Source organism: Parasteatoda tepidariorum, chromosome X1, assembly GCF_043381705.1.
Source record: "Parasteatoda tepidariorum isolate YZ-2023 chromosome X1, CAS_Ptep_4.0, whole genome shotgun sequence".
Classification (NCBI taxonomy): Eukaryota; Metazoa; Arthropoda; class Arachnida; order Araneae; family Theridiidae; genus Parasteatoda; species Parasteatoda tepidariorum.
In genome coordinates, this window is record NC_092214.1 from 56,018,831 (window position 1) to 56,039,238 (window position 20,408).

A 20,408-nucleotide genomic window follows, 5' to 3' on the forward strand; every position below is an offset into this window, starting at 1 on the left:
ATATATATAAAATAACATATGAAGCTTACTTCGTGTTTAGCTTCAAGCAAATTTGATGAAGCAACTTATTACTATGCTAATGTAACTTTATGTTATGGAGATTAAATATGACACTATTGACCCATCCAGTATTTTTTAATATTTGTTGGAAAAATTATGTCAGTATTAAGAGCATTAAATCCTGTTAAAATATAAACAAAAGACAAAGTGGCTCAGGAGATGGAGCACTCGACTCCTAATGAGGTGAAACAGGATCGAATTTCAGCAATGGCTGGTCGATATGAATTTCGCATCCCGCTCACACCAGCCATAGTGCTGACGTGAAATATCCTCAGTTGTAGACGGATCATGGGTTGCTGTTGGGCTAACCGTGGGAGTTTTTCACAGGTTTCCTCTACATATAACGCAAATGCGGGTGAGTTCCATCAAAAAGTCCACCACGATGGTTCTCCTTATTCTAGATCCAGGAGTACCCTTGTCTTCTGAGTTAGGTTTAAAATTGCAATTGTTAAACAGTGATAGTTGTAAACTCAGTATTGGGTCGGCTGTTAAACGTAGGTTATAGAATAAAATATTAACAAAAAAAATAAAATTCTTCGATTATTCAAAATGTACGATGAAATTTGACTGACGAAGAAACTGCCGAATGCATTTACTGAGAAAATTATACATTTTAGTTAATTTTTTAATACCTAATGTATAGTTAATGTCTTATTTCCTGACTCATTTCATTAATTTACATATCAAGAGCAGAATTTTTTTTCAATAATTTTAAGTGCATGTGTGCGATAAATATTAAAAAAAACGTACTTTAAAAAAACGTAAGTAAAAAAACGTTCCTTTTTTTAATATTAGGGATTACTAATTGTTGCTAGGGGACAGAAATTACATCAAACAATAATTAAATATAATTCTTTTTACATTTTAAAACAATTTTTTTAAGATTTATCTATTACAACATACTGGGAATTTTTATGTTTGTAAAACAGTTGCACAATGGTTAGAGAATCGAATTCCGGTTCAGGGGGGCTGGGGTTTCTTAAGAGAAAACTCCGAAAGTCCTTAGGTCAGTCTCTGAGATGCACCACGGGTACGTGGATCTTGAGAAAAGTTCCTTCTCCTTTAGATCTATGTCTAAATTAAAATGACCTCAAGAAAGAATGGCACTGTCATCTATCCATGGGGATCTGAGCTAAGACGTACTTTCATCCTTACGGTGCATTCTTGTCAAATAAAAGACAAACCTTTCTGACTTAATATATTTTAATTAAGTCCAATGGCTGGCGGGCTAGGCTTTTCTAAGCGATATTAGAGGTAACAACAGCACAATAATTGTTTCAAAATAATATGTTATAATATATATTTCAAAATGCAAAAATTTATTATTGTGATCTACAAATGCAATTCTACTTTTATTGCACTTTCAAAATTAAAATATTTTAAGTGCCACAAAGCTGTATAAAGCTTCATTTCGAGGCCTTTTTTTTGTTTGTCTGCCTCTGCGTTTGGGCCATCTTGATTTTATACCGTTAATAGACGTAAACAAAACCAATGTGAACCAGACGACCAATGTAAGTCAGCATCTAAGCACAAATTTAGATGGAGGGACTTATTTTTAGCCCTCCCCCTTTGACAGGAAAAAGTTTTGAATATCTTCAAAGGAAGAGAAAGAGTGCCTCCCCCGCGTAATAAAGCTACTGCTGTTAATTGTCAATATATCCTTCATGCCTTTATATGAAATATATGATGTTGCGTACCACATACTAAGCCATGGAGCATCAATATCATCAATATTTCTTCAGGTTTCTATGATGTCAGCCTTATATTCAGTCACAGACTGAAAGTGCGTCTGCTGAAAATTTGAAAATTTCCCCTAAGTTTTCTTGGGGATTAAGATCAGAAGATAGGAGAGGCCATTCCGTGAATGCACTATATTATCCAAAAACCCCTCCAGTGATAATTTTGAAATGTAAATGAGGACATTGTTTTCAGGAAAGTCTAATTTGGCCTCAAATTCTCCTTACAGATGATAGTAAATGGGTATCTAGCATTTTTTGATAGTCGGTAGCTTTCATGTATATCCTTTACACAAAGAGAAAATAGGAATTATTTACGCTGATTTAGTATTGCCAATTTGTCTTTTTTTTCAACAATGACTTTTAAAAAAAGTATGAGAAATAGAGCAGAAAAGAGAGTACATAAAGAGAAGGAGAATGCACTTAGTCTAACAATGTTGTTTTTTTATTCTGCGATCAATCTCTCATCTCAATCTCTCATCTCAATCTCTCAATTCTCTATCTCTGCTATATATTTACAATTAAGTGAAATTTAATTCTTCTCAGGAACAGTGTAGTTCTTCTTTAGAGCGATCCAATTCTTTTCAAAAACATTCCTATTTTTCTACCGAAATATGCGATTTCATTCTGTGCAATGTTATGCGACGGGATTACAATAAAAAGGTTTAAAGTTTCAAACGTCTTGAAATCACTTATTATTAATGTTTACAAGCGAATAACTCACAAGCTTCAAATTGTAAAATTGAGTGTCGTATATAAAAAAAATTATGGATTTCCTGTTAGTATTTGGACAGCTATCTTTCAGTAGATAAAAAAAAGTTTATGTTCTCTTTTATCATATTTGAAGTTAGCAAATTCTGAGAACCATTTTCTTAAAATTATTAACAGGTTATTCTTTAATAAACATGAAATGATTTAGAAATGATTAGATTTAATGCTTTGAAAGCTGTAAATTTTTTATGAATGCTGCTAAAAAAGAAAAAGAAAATTTCTAAATGGTGAAATATTTATGTCTCTGTTAGCATTATGGATAGTGGAAAACTAAACATTATGAATAGTAGAACACTAAATATGTCTCGGGTTTCTTTATGGCGTATTTTTTTCCCTTGAAATAAGGATTATTTCTTTTCTCGCACGCAAATCTCTCATCGCATTATCGTTTTATGGGAATGATTTTCATTAATATTGACGAAGTCAGATTATCGAGAGAAATATTAGTTCTTGTCATAAAGCATTTTTCCGATACTAATAAATACATAGAGAATTTTCGTCAAAAATCCGATAATTGCGCTTGTGCTTGAGAGTTGTTAATTATAAGGTATATAATATCTTAAAAATCCGTAATATTTCATTATTTTGAAAGGAGTTAACTACTGTTTTAATGGAAGATTATTTTAAAAGTTTAAATTTAGATAGTTTATAATAATTACAAAAAAAACTGTATATTGATATTCACAATTTGAAGACTATCTAAATTAGAAAATGCCATTTTTTTAGTACTCTCTCTCTCTCTCTCTCTCTGCGGAAAAAAAGTATTTCTAAGTTTAAAATTTCCCTCATGCTCTGATAATTACTCATTACTTCATTACAGCCAGTGTTTTGAATTATAATACTGTGTACATTATTCTTTGAAACTTTAAACTGAACCATCATTTTGTGGAAGTTAAACTATTATAAGTCGATTTATTAGTTTCTTAACTATTTATTAGTTAAACTATTATAAGTCGATTTATTAGATTCAGTACTGGTGTTTCTGGCCCAAATATGTCTCAAAAATATTGTAGAAATTCAATACGACTGTTTTTTTTACTTCATATAGCAGGTAATCATTTTGTTGATATGGTCGAATTATTTCAACAGGTTGATGCTAAGCATTTTTTTATTAAATATTTAATTATGTTTTGGAGTTGCATTCTTTAAATAAAAACAAAGTAGTACAATATAAAATTTATAAGACTGTGCAATAAACTAAGTGGCATTAAAGTAGTTGCTATAGCATTAGAATAAGGAAAAACAAGTTACATAAGTTCAACTCGAACAAATGTGAGTTAACGTTTTTCCTTTTTTTTGTAAATTTATTTTGAGCTGAATGGAAACCATTTATGAAAATGTCCTCTTTCAGACATTTTTAAAAAAATTTCAAATTTCGAGATAATAGAAAATGTAAAAAGAAAAATCGAATTTTTGCCTTTAAAAGTTTTTTTAAACATATTTAATAGAATCTGTCTTAAATCTAAGCAAATACAAGTAACAACACAAGTGTAAAATGAAAGTTTGAGTATAAGGAAATATAAATATTAAACTCGTTAAAAAATTGTAATTAAACCTTTATATTTAAGAGAGCTGTAAAATTATATTTAATTTTACAGCTCTCTTAGTTTTCTAATATGGTACAAAATTATCTTATATTTAGCGGTTTAAACACTCTCGAAAATAAATTTCACAATTTTGACGATTCATCAATCCTTGATCCATATTTCATTATTTTGGAAATCATTTCGTCACAAAAGCACGTGATTTGATGCGAAACGTGCTCTCTTATATGTCACGAAAATGTTTCCGCAACTCGGAACTCCATCGCAGTGCATTGTGGTTGAACTAGAATGAAGAGTAGAAAATCGAAACTAGAATGACGAAATATTTCTTTTCCTTAGACGAAATTCATTTCCTCAAAAAAGTGTTATTTCATCACTCATCATCACTCTGTTATTTCATCACTCTGACGAAATAACTGTCACTATCATTCACTCGGAGCATATACCAGGAAACTGTTTTGTCAGAAATGAAGAAAGTTTCGTGAAATTTTCATTTTTTAAAAAAATCAAATGGCTATCGTAATTTTTGGATTATTTTTTTATATTAAGTTTAATGTGTTTCCTTACATTATAATTAAAGGAATCTTCTCAAATAAAATAAAATCATAAATGACTGAATTTGAGCTTGACATTGAAAAATTAAAACGTAGACAAATGTATTTCTTTTATGAAAAATGTAAGTTTAAATTGATAACTTTTTCCCTTTTTATTAAGTATTACTATTCTTATAAAAAAAATTCAGTGAAGAAGTTTTGCAAAGAAATATCATTACTAGTATAATATGAGAAAAATGAAAGCTCAATACTTTTTATTCAACTTTGAATGAAATAGTTTTAAGAGCTTTTTTGCTAGGCAAAGTAACTCTAAATTTATAAAATATATACATTTAGAAGAATATGTCTTTTATAATAATGAAATAAATAATGTTGGTATATATATTTAATAAGGATTAAATTTAAGCATAATAATATGGAAATAGCCTTCAATAAAAAAGAAAGCTTATTGAAATATTACTTCCTGTAAAAACATCCACCTATTAAAATTTCATTCGTTCTTTCATTTTACTTTAAAATACTTATTTTTATAATACAATTTAAGAAATTATGGTAACTGCTCTTATTTCTACTTAAAAAGAAAGGATAGTACTAGAAACGAGATAAAAATGTTTTCATAATGATGAATAAATATAATATTATTTACTGCCATAGCTTATATTCCCATTACTCTTAGAATATCATAAGAAACCTTATTTGAAATTTGTATATTATTGTTAATGCGTTATCCGTCTAGACTAGTCAAGTAAAAAAATTAATAAGAGAAAACTAAAATTTTTGGAGAAACATATTTTAGGAAAAATCCAAAATCAGTTTTCAGCGATTCTTACTTTATTCTAAGTACTGCAAATTTTAAATTTTTTAAGTGAAACTTATTATTTTTATCTTTAATTTTCAAGCAAAAATAAAATATAACTGAAAATGTGACCTATGCTTAAAAGAAGCTATTAAGGGTCACCTAGTTCCCAACACAGTTATTACTTATTTTGTTTAATATCAAGAAAAACAATATTTTACAGAAGATTTTACAATTCACACGCAGGAAAAAATTCTGGTAAGATTATCATACTAAATGGTAATGACATTTATGTTAAAGAAAGTCGTAATTCTGGACAATAGAACAAAAAATATGTGGTACTTAAATAATTTATTTCGTAACTTTCTCCTTCACATGATAACTGTTTATCGGTAATTCTGATTCTCACAATTACACATTTAGTAAAAAAATACAAAACTGCAAAGTAAATTTAACCAAATAAGTAGTTTTTTATGCCATGCTGTAAGGTATCATGACAAAATTACCGAAATTCACCACATTTACTAAGTTTTATTACATATTATAAAATCATATTTTATTGTCAATTTTACCAAAATCATTACCGAAACTTTTTGATAAAAGCACAGAGGTTTGGGTGTTCTCATATAGTACCGGAAACAATTTAAATTTTACCATATTCTGGTAATATTGACCATACTTTTTTCTCGGTGCAGAAGCAAATGAGAATAAAAACGATGATGCCAGTTTGTTGGTCAAAAGGGTACTATGATATTGCAAACATATTCTAAACCCGAAAATACTTTTATTCATAGTAATGATATAGTTAAAAATATAGTGTATGAAGGGTAAAAAAAAATTAAAAATAGAAAAAAAAGAGGTTTGGAAAAATACATATCCTAAAATAGCTCAGTCATAAAACTATGGATGACTTTGAGTCTCTATGGTTCATGATATCCTTCTGATGTATCTATACGGCTCTAACATAGCTTCAAGCTTTCTCTGTAATCTTGGTGAGGTCATGGACCATATGATTCCCTACCGCCGTATTAAATCCTTTCATATGAATCGCAACAAAAAGGTCGGAGAAAATATTTAGACTTTTGACTATAACTCTCTTTTTATGTTTTGATCTTTGTTTATTTATCATGCTGTTATGGTTCCTCTTAAACATGTTCCTTTAAAGGAAAAATTGTATCTAGGCTCAAAAATATACGTTATATTTGTTGCTGTTGTTTTAACATTTCCTTTTTGTATACAAGAGAAAATGTATGGTTGCAAGAAAACTTCGAATAAATAAATCGAAAATGGAGAGATTGTAAACATGATAATATATATAGGACCAGTTGAAAAACTTAATAACAATTTGAATTAAATTTCTCAGAACATTATTTTTCTTCTTGAAAGGGTAAACTGGAACTTAGATATTTTACGAAAAGAATTAAAAATTATTTTTTAAAATGTTTTTTCCATCAATGAGCCTATATTGCTTACTTTAATAAACTGCTGTAGTACATTGTAATTGGCAATTATAATATTATTGGTAATACCTAGTATAATATCGACAGAAACTCCAAAATTACCAAAATAAAAAATAAAAACAAAATAAACTAAATAAAAATCTTTTGACTATTAGTCTTAATCTCAAAAAGCAAAAGCACCAATCAGAAGTAGCAGCTCGCTGTATATCTTATATTTTTAAAATTTTTTATACTTCATAACTGAACCAAATATTTGTTTTATAATAGTAAAAAAGTTAATGAAAATTTTATAAGGAGCCTATCCGAGTCTTAAAGTGTTTTTTAAGTAAACAAGTCCAAGTCCCTGTCAGACCCAGACTCGGGTCTCATCTCTATAATGTAGAAGGCATTTAGTTTTCATGCCAGATCGTTTTTTCTCAAATTGTTTTGTATTTTTGAAGTCTACCCACTTCTTTAACACTTCGATTTAAATCAAAAACAGTCATTTTCAGATCAAAACTTTCCGCATTATATAAAACTGTTTTATCTTTAAAAAATTTTAACAAATAAATAAAATATTGAGTCTAACTTCTGAATAAAGGAAAAGTTCAAAATCATTTAGTCGCTCTTGCAGGAACTTAATTCAACTCCAAAATATAGTTGACGCTATTAACTGATTTTACGAAATTCAATGTAAACCCAATCTACTTCTGTCAGAAACAACTCAAATATTTTTTTTTACTTAACGTATACGAAGATTGTTTTTGACAAAAAGAATTATTTTAAAATGAGCGTGGATTCAAGTTTTCTGTTTAAAAGCACTAAAAAAATTGTTTTGAAATTCAAATTCCTGGATGTCAAGTATTTGTTTGTCTTTTTTTAATATTTGAAACCAGATCAAACTGGGTTGGATTTTTACAAAAGGATCGCATATGAAATGCATAAATATTTGCCGATATCTCGTAAAACAAAACATTTAAATAACATAAACTTAAGAAATTCTTTTAACACTCAGCAGGGCGAGCTTGAAAATTTCGGTATTTGCCATCTGGAAAATATAGCTGACATTTGAATGATATAAAATATTTAATATGAGTAGGAAAAAGTTCAAGGAATAATTTTCTGTATGCTGGTGCTTTTTTTTAAAAAAAAAACTCTTCTGATTCTGATTAATATAATAACGATTTTTACTATTATCGTTTTAGAAAAAATCCAATAATTTCCTGCCGGCATTTGTAAGATCAAGCGCATTCTACGTCGGAAATTGGAGCTTGCATTTTTGGATGAGCTTTATTTAATTTAACGCATAAAACTTCAATTTTTATTTTACCGAATCTAAATATAGTTTTTGCATGAAATTATCATTAAACATCAGATTCTTTCCTTTCCCCTAATAAAGAGATTTCTGTTTTATAATTTTAAATTTGCTATGTGGCGATAACCAGCAGTGGCAAAAGTATTTTTTACGAAAGAGCAATTTATTAACTAAAAGCGATTATTTGTAATTTTCTGATGCTTCCACTTTAGCTGCTTTTTTTAAGAAACTTCAGTCACAAATTTATTATTTTTTTTTTGGAAACATTCCAGATTAAGAAAATTTTCTAAGTTTGCTAAATGTTAGACTAAGTATTCTGCATCACTACATTTTTTCATACTCAGAGCAAATAAATGAAGTTTTAAAACTTTAATTACAATAACTCTACATTATGGCATAAAACTTTATTCTAGAAGTTATAAATACAGTAGTATTGATTACCTGAAACTGGGATTGTTTCTTTTTTCTCTGTGATGAAAATGTTTTTTTTTGTTTTAAAGATTATTTCTGTCCGAATTGGGAACAATGTAATACTATTTATTTTACTTTTATTTCTAAACCAGGAAAAAAAATGTTTTCGTTAAAATCAATTATTTTTTTCTTTTTCCCAATATTTTAAAATATCGTCTCATATTTCAGATTTTCTTTTTTTTAATTTGATTTTATTACAAATTTAATACTCTTTTGCTAAAACTTTAAATTGTAGCTAAATGTAAATTGTAACTTTCTTTAATTGGTTAGAAGGTTTTGAATACTCTTTTTTTATGTAGGTATTTATTTTCATTGCTCATAAGGAATGTGTTTTTTAGCTGAAATATCTTCATTTACAATGTTTGATAGATTTAAGATTTTAAAGGCATTGCAAGTGCATTTTTAATTTGGCATTTATCTTCTAAGGTTTAAACTATCTTTATCATTCTGCCATTAAAAATTGTCATGATTTGTTTAGCAGTAATTTTTTTCAGGTTATAGTTTAGTTTGTTTTACAAGATTTTTTTTCTTATGATTCTTTCATTTATGCGTGAAGAAAGAAAAATATGTTTTTATTTCTTCGTATAAAAGATATAAATTATTATAACTTATACAGAATTACGTGATTATTCCTATCGGATGAATCTGGTGTGATACTCGGTTAAATAGTCTAATTTCATTTTTTTACCTGATACTCTATAAAATCTTAATACGAGAAACTCAAGATCATAACCTAATTCTGTGCTAAAAAAGGGTTACCTTAACTAACTTTTGATCGTATGATCAGATCATTACGTTCTAGAGACTGATACTCACTATGTTTTGAGAGGCTGACCTCAAATATGCTAATTAATTAGTGTATACGATATTTTAAGTTACGAAATGAGCCATAAAAATGTAATTTCTCTGATTAAACATACCTTTTTTTGACGACTGCAGATTTCTGATCCCCAAAATATAGAGGGTAGCTGCAATCTGAGAAATATGGTCCCAATAGAGTGGGCAGGAGAGCGGTCCAAAGTTTGTATCCCTTAATGCTAATTTTACTTTTTGCGTATTTCGCAAAATCTCGAGAACTTTTTAAGAGAATCGAAAAATTTTTGAACACAATCATTAAATTAATTTATCCAAAGATAATTTCTTGAAAAAAAAATAATTTTTAATAATTATTCAGTTCTATTCTTTTCAATAATGGTCGAAAAAATTGAATTGCGAGATATACAAATTTTTAAATCTTTTTAAGGAATTTAATTTTATATTTTAAAAAAAAAAATATTTTTTAAAATCTTTGAACCAAATTGGTTGAAAGATTCCTGAGAAATCGAAATTTAACTGTACGACTTTTTTAAAATTCAATTTCTTAGGAACTATTCGAACAATTTCGTGCAAATTTCTCCATATAACAATACATTTGCCATATAACTTTGAAATGATTAAAAAATTTGTATATCTTAAATTTCAAAACTTTTTCTACTATTCGTAATTAAATAATAAATAATTATTAAAAAATTTTTTGCATTGAATTATTGTTGAATAAACGAATTTTATAATTGCGTGAAAATTTTTTCAAATCGCTTGAAAAGTTCGTGAGATATGGTGAAATATACAAAAAGTAAAATTAACATTAATGAGTCCAAACTTTCGACCTTTTTTCCTTTTTTTATTACAAAATGCCAAATATTTGAGCTACAAAATGAACTCATCGGTAATATTTTCATCTAAATCATAAAATCTTTTCAAGGATATTATTTTCATTACTATTTTCGCGCGTTATCAATAATGATTTGCTTTAGTAACTTCGTTGAATTTGGAATCATTTGAAAATTCATCCAATAAAATGTTATTTGTTTGATATCCGCAGGAATATTATTTCTCATTGTCTACCAGTATTAGTTATTGGATTCCCAATTTATTTCAACTTATTACTGATTTGAATACCTAATAAAATGATGGAGACTAAGGCACAAATAAGATTTTTAAAGAAGTTCTTAATGGTTTCTTATAAATGGGTCTTTTCAAAAAATATTTTTACCTGTGATCTAATTTTGATTTTTCTCGAATGGTCCTCTAAATTAATTTTTTTAATCAGTCTGCTCATAATTTATCTAAGCATTTTCTAAAATCTTTTTTGAAATTCAAAAGCTATTTAGAAAAATCCAACACCTGTTTTCTAGATTCAATATACAATCCATAATCATGTCCCACCCCCTTAAAGGAAAGCTTTTTGGTGAAATGCAAATCTCTTGAGGACTGTACAGTCTTACCACTGGGTATCGCTGTGGGCTATGGTATCTGACTTTTTGACAACCAGTATTTAAAAATTCATTCTGAACGTTATTTTTTCTTGTTAAAAACCATGCTACCTCAGTAATATTTTCCCCTTTTTTTCTTTACTAACTTTATAATTAGACGTTGTTATAAAAGCAGATCAGCGAATTAAAGTGATTCAATTCTTTTCTTCTAATTATATTGCAGAGAAATATATTATAATTATGCCGGCCAGGTGGCCAAGTGGTTAGCGTGCCAGACTGCGAAGCCATTGGCTGCGGGTTCGAATCCCGATCTAAGCATGGATGTTTCTCTCTCTTGTGTGGTCCTCTGTTGTGTGTGATGTGTGAATGTGGCCCACCCTATAAACGGGTTTGTGACAGTGTGGCGTGGGCAATGTTACTCGCCTCCGTGACTTTGGTTCACTGGTGCCCACTGGGTAACGCGAAATGAGTAACACCTCTGGCATCTTCTAAGGCATCTAAGGTGAAGCGAATTAAGTTCAGTGCCTGAAATTCGAAAAAAAAATATTCTAATTTTATTACTCTAATATTGCTAAATAAAATCTAAGAAGAGCGTTAAGTAAAGACATGTTTTACCACTTGAATCATGCCCAAAGTTGCATTTCACTTAATGAGAGAAATTGATGAATAATTGTGTGGACAATGATGAGCTATATCAACCCTGCTCCACACTCCAAGTCCCTTCTTTTACACTTGCATTTTTTTTCAAAATAGTTTGTCTCCCTCCCACATAGTGTATTCGCTTTCTCAAAAATGAAAAGGGTTCAAAGAAAGGAGAAAGCCTGTCGATCTGTTCTGACAATATATTCTGTTTAGAGATTCTTTACACAATAAAAAAGAATACTTAACTTACTTACTCAAATAAAAATTAATTTTAAGATCATTTTTTTGTATAAATAAATTTCAGGTAATTAAATTAACGGTTTACAAAAACCTTGAAAAAAAAACCTGGCTTGAAATTCTTAGGGGGAGTGTTAAACCCTGAATAGGTTTAAACCCTGATAGGGTTTAAACCTATTAGGGTTTAAACCTATTCAAGGAAGGGTTTAAACCTATTCAAGGTAGGTTTTAAACCTATTAGGGTTTAAACCTATTCAGGTATCAGGTTCATTCCTGATAGGGGGGTTTAACCCTGATAGAGTTTATCCTATGTGCTCCACTGGACGTGCCGGTTTGGGCAAGCGTCAAGCTTAATGGCTGAACACCGCTTCATATCTTTGAGATAACGTTACATCGTAGCGGTTTTGCAGAGAGATTATTCTGGCTCTGGATTGTCTTTCTAGGGGTTTAGGACACATTAGAGAGTAAAGATACTGACCGTATGCAAGGAATGGCCTGTGTATTCTTCGAACCTAAATCCTATAGAATATGCCTAGGTTCCCATTGGCAGACGTGTTTCACAAAGAACACGTCTTTCCAAATCGCGCCAGAGCTGCAACCCGCCTTGAGAAAGAGGTGGAACAATATCCCACAAAGGCTTTTCGATAGTTTAGTGGACAGCATAAATAACGGATGCAAGACGTGCAATAGTGTCCGAGGTAATTACACATCTTACTGGGGTACTCATTTGTGTTTCATACTGGCAAGACGACCAATTTTTCAGGGCTGTTGAGAAATCACCCAATGGCATTTTTTTTATTTTTAATTTTATTATTTTTCGACATACCAATAGCTGAACTATTTTACATAATAATTATTGCACATTGTCTCAACTAAATTCGTACTTAGTTTCATTTCATCAATCAACGTCTATTATTAATTATTCCGAAAAATGTAACAAATGCAACAGTTCCTTAGCATATATACATACTTATATATATATATATATATATATANCAGTTTTAATTTTCGGACACAAGTTCCTATGTAAATCTTGTTCATCATGATATGACAGACCAGCATGTTAAGTTTGTAAACGACCTTTTGGGACACCCTGTATATATATATATATATATATATATATATACACATATCATCCTTAAATAATGCTCTTAACTTTAAACTTTGACTTTTAAAAACTGAGTATTTCGTTCCAACATTTCGAGCACAATATATAAAATTCCTAAAGATTTAGGAGAATTCTCCATTTGTTTCTTTTAAAATCATTCTATTATCTCAAGTTCTTAAAAGTTAGTTTTTTGTCGTAAATTTTTAAAAACTGCAAATGTACTTTTATTTTTCAGTTTTCAGTTTTTGACGTTAAAACTTGTTCTCTTAAAAAAATTAAACTAAAGAGTAACACGATATCATTTTTTCGTCCATTTATTTAATAAATGATGGGAAAGTTTCGAAATGTTATCGTATTTTCTGGAACCAAGTTCTTTATAGTATAGTTCATCGTTACTTACATTTTGTTGATTCAGGAATAAATTTTTGTAAAAGTGTTTTGATAAAAATATTAGAAATATTTTCAAAGTTTGACACTAATCGTTTGCAACTTCGGATCGTTTGCACTTTGATAATTCCAAGTTTCGTCATTTAAAAGGATTATTCGGAGGACATGCATTTTTTTAACTATGTTAAAAAGAAATAAGTGTAATCTAAATTTAATATTATAGTAAAAATTTAGTATTAAATGTAACTGAAACTTTGTTCTTAACAAAAAGTCAAAGCCTAAATCTTTGATATATTTCTTTTTTTTCAGATTATCTGCTCAGTCAGTTAAAGGAGCAAATCCAAAGAAGTTAGTAAGTTATTATTTTTTTTTGCATTTAAAATTTAATATAGTAATAAATTCACCATTTATAATGGGTAAATATACCATATAACTTTAAATGCTCTGATCTGTAACAAATCTGCCAATTGAAAGGTATTTTTTATTATTTTTTGATGGAGATAAAATTTTGAAATTAAAATTATGCATCAATATTTTACGATTTCCATTCAGGTGAAAACTTATGAAAATTTAATGGATTGTCTAATTAAATCAATGGTGGTAATTACTATAACTAACTTTCTATCGGGCGTATGTATGTGAGGGATACAAAAGGAATCAGTTTTGTTTTTTGTTACACAGACTTGCAAAATTTAAATTATGAAAGAGTGATTGCAATGTAATAACTGATTTTTACATTACTTGGATAGCTGATGTTTTTTAGTCACATAAGATTTAAAAATAAGGAGAAAACTTCCTGTTCCACGTTACCATGTGGACGAGAGTGTTATTGCTTTTTTTATATTTTATTCACGCGGAATAGATTGTGATAAAATCAATGTCTGTCAGATTAATAGTTAATATATTTTGTATAAAAAATACAGTATTTTACTTATCGTATGTAGCTTTATACTTTATTTATTATTTACTCTTCTAACTTTTTAATAGAGAGAAGTGGTGCATTGTTTTAATTTTTTCTTGTACATTTTTGTGATAACTACAATAAAATAAAAATTAAATCACTTAATGGAACTAATAGTTTTCAAGGTTGATTGGTTTCACGCATAGATGTGTATGAATCAAACTGTTAGATCAATCGACTTATTTTTATTTTATTGCACTAACCATAAAAGAGTTGTTAAAGCAATGAATACATATCTAGATGGCAATCTCAGACGCATAAAAATACGTAAGTCAGTACAAGGACAACAAATTAGTACAAAATTGTATTTTTTATCAATGAAATTTTAAAAACTTCTAAACTTCTACCAACTTGAGATTGTTGTTAATCAGTTCAGCATAATAACAAACATTAGATGCATTTCGAAACATTTATAACATTTCGAAACGTTTATAACGTTTAGAAACATTTATAACGTTTATTAGAAATATTTTATTTATTCACATCACAGAGAATCTTAAATATCTAATTGTAGCCAGCAGTGACAACTTATGGCATTAAATATTTATTTATTGTTATTTATTTTATATGACACGGAAACAAATTTCTAGTAAAATTATCATGCTGCATGGTAATGACATTCCTGGTAAAAAAAGAAATAAAAACATATTTTAGTTAATGAAGCCAAAATTTACGGCATTTCAACCAGCGATTTTCTTTTCGTTGTTGCAGCAACTTTTTAGTGGGAATTCTGGTTTTCAAAACTACTGTTCTTATTAATAAACATTGAGTAAAAAATACAAAACTGAAAAGCAAATTTAAAAGAATAAACAGTCTTTAATCCGTGGTCTAAGGAATCATGGATTTAAAGTATTCGAATTAAGAATGTAACAAAATTTCAAAGAAGTATTCATCAAATGAAAAACGTTTTTAACGCAAAACGACTGCATTTTTGAGAGGATTCAAGGCAAGCTATTATTAATGATCTAATAATTAATTATTCAATAGTTCCTAGACATAGTAACATTAAAAATATTTCATGAATTTCAGAAACAGAAACTCAAGTATGTATGACTATATTAAGCTTGTCCTTCTTTATTTAGTAGTTAAAAGTGAAAGTAATCAGTAAAAAGTTACAATTTAAAACTACCTTTTACTAAATAAGCAATTCAAATTATTGTTTAAAAATAATTTATGAAGGTTGATATAGTCAAATACTACTACTTTATATTCTACTTGATTTTCCTAAATGAGATTTGGCTTTGCAAAAATGTGAATTATAAATGTAAAAACACCGGAAAAGTCTTTTTTTTAGTATGCAGCTTAAATTTTCATTTGAATTTGAATTAAAGGCTTTTGACGAAACTTAATTAGCTTTAGAAATTTCGAACTTCATCTTGAAGCATGTTCTACTTAGATGATTTGCAATTTTATAACGCATGATTTTAAAATTTACTGAATGAATTACCATGCAGAAACTGAAAAAAATATTTTAAAAAAATTTAACGTGAAAGAAATATTTTTTTTCTTTAAGAAGTATTATTATATTATTTTAGATGAAATGTCTGATTCTTTTCTATATTCAGTTTTTTTGTTGTTGAAAAGATCACTACTTTGGTATGAAGATAAATTCATTACTCAAGAACATTTCAAACATATTTACTCCTAGCTACAGTAATTTAACATTTATTATTTAGAGGAATACGTAGTTAAATGAAACAGAGGTGATTAAACCCAGTCGTAGGAAATTTTCAATCTGCAAAAAATTGAATTATTTTAAAAGCATACTAGATTATAAATATTCCTTTGTTATAATTTAAAACGTTAAAAAGAAAAAGAACTTAAGCCTTAAGATCCCCAGAAACATTTTTATTAATAACATAAAATCACTTTTTTTGCAAACGTTATTGAAGCCTTTTTAACGTTTCTGATTTGATTATAGCATATGTATTAACATATGCTATAAAATGCAGTGAAATTTTAAATAAAGTGAAATAAAATCATAATAAGGTTATTATTCATAATATAAACTATCCATCAGCATTTAGCTTTGTCACTCGCTGTAAAAAATCTGGATTAAATTACGATAAAAGTACCGGCAGGGTGCCAGTAGTTTTTTCTGTAAAATCCATTTTTACCGGAACTTGTTACGAAACGAAAAATCTGATATACCGTAAATTTAACAGAAATAAGTGCTGCAAAATAATTGAATTACTCTAATTAAATAAATATTCCTGCAAAAATAAAAGTATCCTACGGTAAAAAGTTATTATACTGTATACCGTAATTTAATTCTGAATTTTTTACAGTGTACACGTTATTTTTTACAGTTGATTTTAATTTAAAAATGGAATCTGAATTAAAAAAGTCATTCCCTATTCTAAAGAAACAAACCACGTATACCAATTGTGGAAAAGTATTGCTGCTAATAACAAAGATATTTCTAATTTAGAAAATTTTGAAAAGAAATATATCAAGGTAAAAAACCAAAGCGTCAAATAAATTATAGGTGTAGTGTGAAAATAATATTTTGGCGAAGAGGGTAATTCTGTTTTTAAATAGTTTATTTCATGTAAGACATTATACTGTGCATTTTTTGCTAGTGTCAAGGAATGTTATGAATTTTTTCATTATATTTATTCATTTTTACTTTTCAAACTCATAAAACCTCTTCAAACTAAAAACTATTTATTTTTAGAATATAAAAAAAAAAATATGTTGTTCAATTATATATAAATTTTTAGTTAAACCGGCAAATTTTGGAGTTTTTTTTTTATGAAAAAGTTAAATAATATTATAAAATTTCCCAAATTTTGAATAATTTTTGCGGACACACATACCTCTATAGGATCCCCGTCACAACGCCCATATAAATAAGCACTTGGGCTTATAAATGTTGAACTAAACTTGAATTTATGAATGATAACTTGGACTTATGAAATGAATGAAAATATCATTAAGTCTATACTTTTAATTCTTATAGCACATCACAACCAAATTATCACTCGAATATAAAAAATTTACTGCATGTAACATACTTTCAGAGACATCTTCAGCCTCTGTGTAAAGCTGTAAACATATCACATCTTTTTAAATTTTTTTTATTAAAAGCTAAATCTCAGCTACAGAAATTTTGCCTCATTCCTTGAACATGAATATTTTAGGGCTATCAAAGCAAAACACCAAACCTTTCACCTTGTCTCACAGATGAACCAAACGATAAAATTCATTGGATTTAAGTCTGGCAAGTAGGTTGCCATTTTTATGCAGTAAGAATGCCTGTGAAATGCTTTTGTCCCCATTTGAGTGCCTTCTGCTCTGAGTTTACGACTATCAATGTTCAACTCCATAACCATACTTTTAAACCCAACGCACAAGACAGGGGAACTCTGAGATTAAGAATCAGGACAAACTAACCTTCGTAGAGGACATTTTAAGAGACTAAACCGCATTTGCCTTACACGGAGGACATTATCCGTATACGGAGTTAGTATGTATTTATATAAAATCAGGTAAGTTATACAACAGATTAATGTAAAACGGATGAATGACATTGCTAAATATGTAACTAATCTTACAAATCTTTACAGTGACAAGATTTAAAGTATAACATTGCTTTTTGTAAGGATAAGTCACCTTAAGTATTAAATAGCTTTTATTTAATTTCTTTCAAGCAAGAAGTTTGAGAGAGGTTGAGAATCGTGAAGTTGTTACTGATAATATGCTATTTTGACAAAGATATAAGCACAACTTTTAAATTTATCATAAACCCAAAATCACATTTTATTACACATTTTCATTACTACACTAGTTATAGATTGTGAGACTTAGTTATTTTACATATTAAGATATCGTAATATTATCTCATTATAGAAATAAATGAGTAATATTATTATAGAAAAACTTATGAATTATCCCGAAAAAACATTATTACGAATATTCAAAAGACAACACTAATATAAGTTGTTATTATTTCAATTTTATACTTTATAATAGGTCAAATGAAATTGAGGTTAATTGAAATTGAGCAAGAATTGATTTGTAAAAAGTTTTATGGATTATCTTGCCAAAAGAAAATTAACAGAAATACCAACACAAATTTTCAGAGCAAAGATTACATAAATTACTACATATTTTACATGGCACAAATAGAAACTTATCAAAAACTCAAAGTCACGTGACAACACATTTTCATAACTGCACTAATTAGAGATTGTGTAAGTTTGTTACTTCACAGAAGGAGGTCTTGTAATATTAAGATGTCAAGAGGATTATAATCCATGACCAGTCTTCCACTAAGGATATTTTACATCAGCATTATGCTCGGTCCAAACCGGGAGAATAATTCGTATCAACCTGCCACAACTGGGATTCGAACCTTGGTCACATTATTGGGACGCGAATGCTTTATCCTTTGAAGCACAACTGTTCTAATACTTTGAATGCTTGAATACTTTGAATACTTTCTTATTATGGCGGAATTTTGTTCTCCGTCAGTAGCCGCCAATATTCGTATAGTGGAAAATAACTTTATACAGTTTCCAGGAAAGAATATACAAATTGTTTAGTGAAATTTAGATTTTATTAAGCATAATTGGTGATATAGAGAATGGCCATTTCTTCATCCAAAAAAAGAAATCCCTCAAAGGGATGAAATCAGAATACCCTCTTATTGAGATATCATACAGATCATACAGAATATCATTTCTGACGGTTAGAAATTGAGACTGGGGAGGCCCGGAAGGGCACTCCCAGTCTCCACAATTTTGAAATTAAAAGTTAATATAATTATTCCTAACAGACATAGAAAGTATGGGTAGGAGATCCAAAATTGGTGATTTATCAAATTATAACATAGCCAAAACAAAGCCAACCAGCATAACAATATTGGGTTTAAAAGAACAGCTTGGCGATCACGAGTCGCCAACAAATTTATGAGAATTATTACAACCATGCAACCGAAACATTTAGCTGCTAGAAATTTAGAATAAAAAGTTATAAATAGATTTTTGTTTTCGATTAGAGGCGACAGTGAATTAATAAGTCTGCATTAGTAATGAAATAAAAAGTATTCGTTACATTGATCTATGCAAAAGAAGAATAAATATTTTATGTTCGTATTAAAAGATTAAGTCTTTGATTTATTTTAAATGTATTTTTTCTATTAATAAAAATCAGCTTAAGTAATGAAAGATATTTAAAAAGGATGGAAAATAAGTATGTAATGCAAATTGTGGTATCACACTTATCAATATTTAACAAAAGTTTTGTTAAACTTTGATGTAAAACCCGGTATGGCTCAGAGGATAGGGCCTTCGACTCTTGAGGTGACCCTGGTTAGAATCAAATTCTACTCCCGCCTCTGACTAACCACAGTGCTGACGTAAAGTATCCTCAGAGATTGACGCATTAATGGGTTAGAATTTCATTACCATTGGTTTTACCGTAGAAAATTTCGTGTTTTTCTCTCTCCGTGTGTCGTAAATGCAGTTTAATTCTATCAAAAAGTTTTCCACGAAGGCTAGTTGGTCCAAATTCTTGATCCAGAATTTTCTTCTTCGGTTTCGGAGTTTAAAATATATGGTTTTAAAATTTTTTATTTTAATTTGTTGCTTGTCCATTTGAATATAATATTTCAATATAATATTTTTTTTACGTAGTGAAAACGGAAATAAACAAAATCTGTGAACTGAAACAAGAGTTAGCTTGCAGCTTAGGGAACACATTTCAATATCTAAATACAAGTATTTCGCAGATCCGCATTTGTTTCAGAATATCTTTGTACAAAATATCAAAATAAGAAAAATATTTTCCTGCAGTTTTAATGTTATTCAAGTGGATATTAGTAAACGTATGTCCCATTCTAGACAATTAAAGGCAGAGTAAGCAGAATTATTCCATGGAAAAGTCATTTCAAATATAGAATAATAGTACTGCGAAGAAGAAATTTGTGGAAATGTTTTCTAACATCGGAGATGGAAATAGAATACATGAATAGGAAATCCGTTATTTATGTCAAGATAGGTACTTAAGCAAATGACAGTTCCTTTTAGGGAAAAAAATATCTACTAAGAGATTTGTTTAAATGCCGTAAGTCAAATATAGTGAGAGTTTCAATTAATTTTATTTGCATTAACCATCACATACAGAAGCTTA

The 20,408-nt window shown here is 28.7% G+C and overlaps 1 protein-coding gene across 2 annotated transcripts in view; it reads left to right on the top strand.

The window, feature by feature from the left end:
- LOC107448939 (neuropeptide F receptor-like) overlaps positions 1–20,408 on the top strand; it is a 193,887-nt gene that overhangs the window by 128,344 nt on the left and 45,135 nt on the right. For both annotated transcript variants that reach the window (XM_071187611.1, XM_071187612.1), the window contains exon 3: positions 13,622–13,660. The gene's annotated coding sequence lies outside the window, so the exon portion shown is untranslated. The remainder of the gene's footprint in view (positions 1–13,621; positions 13,661–20,408) is intronic.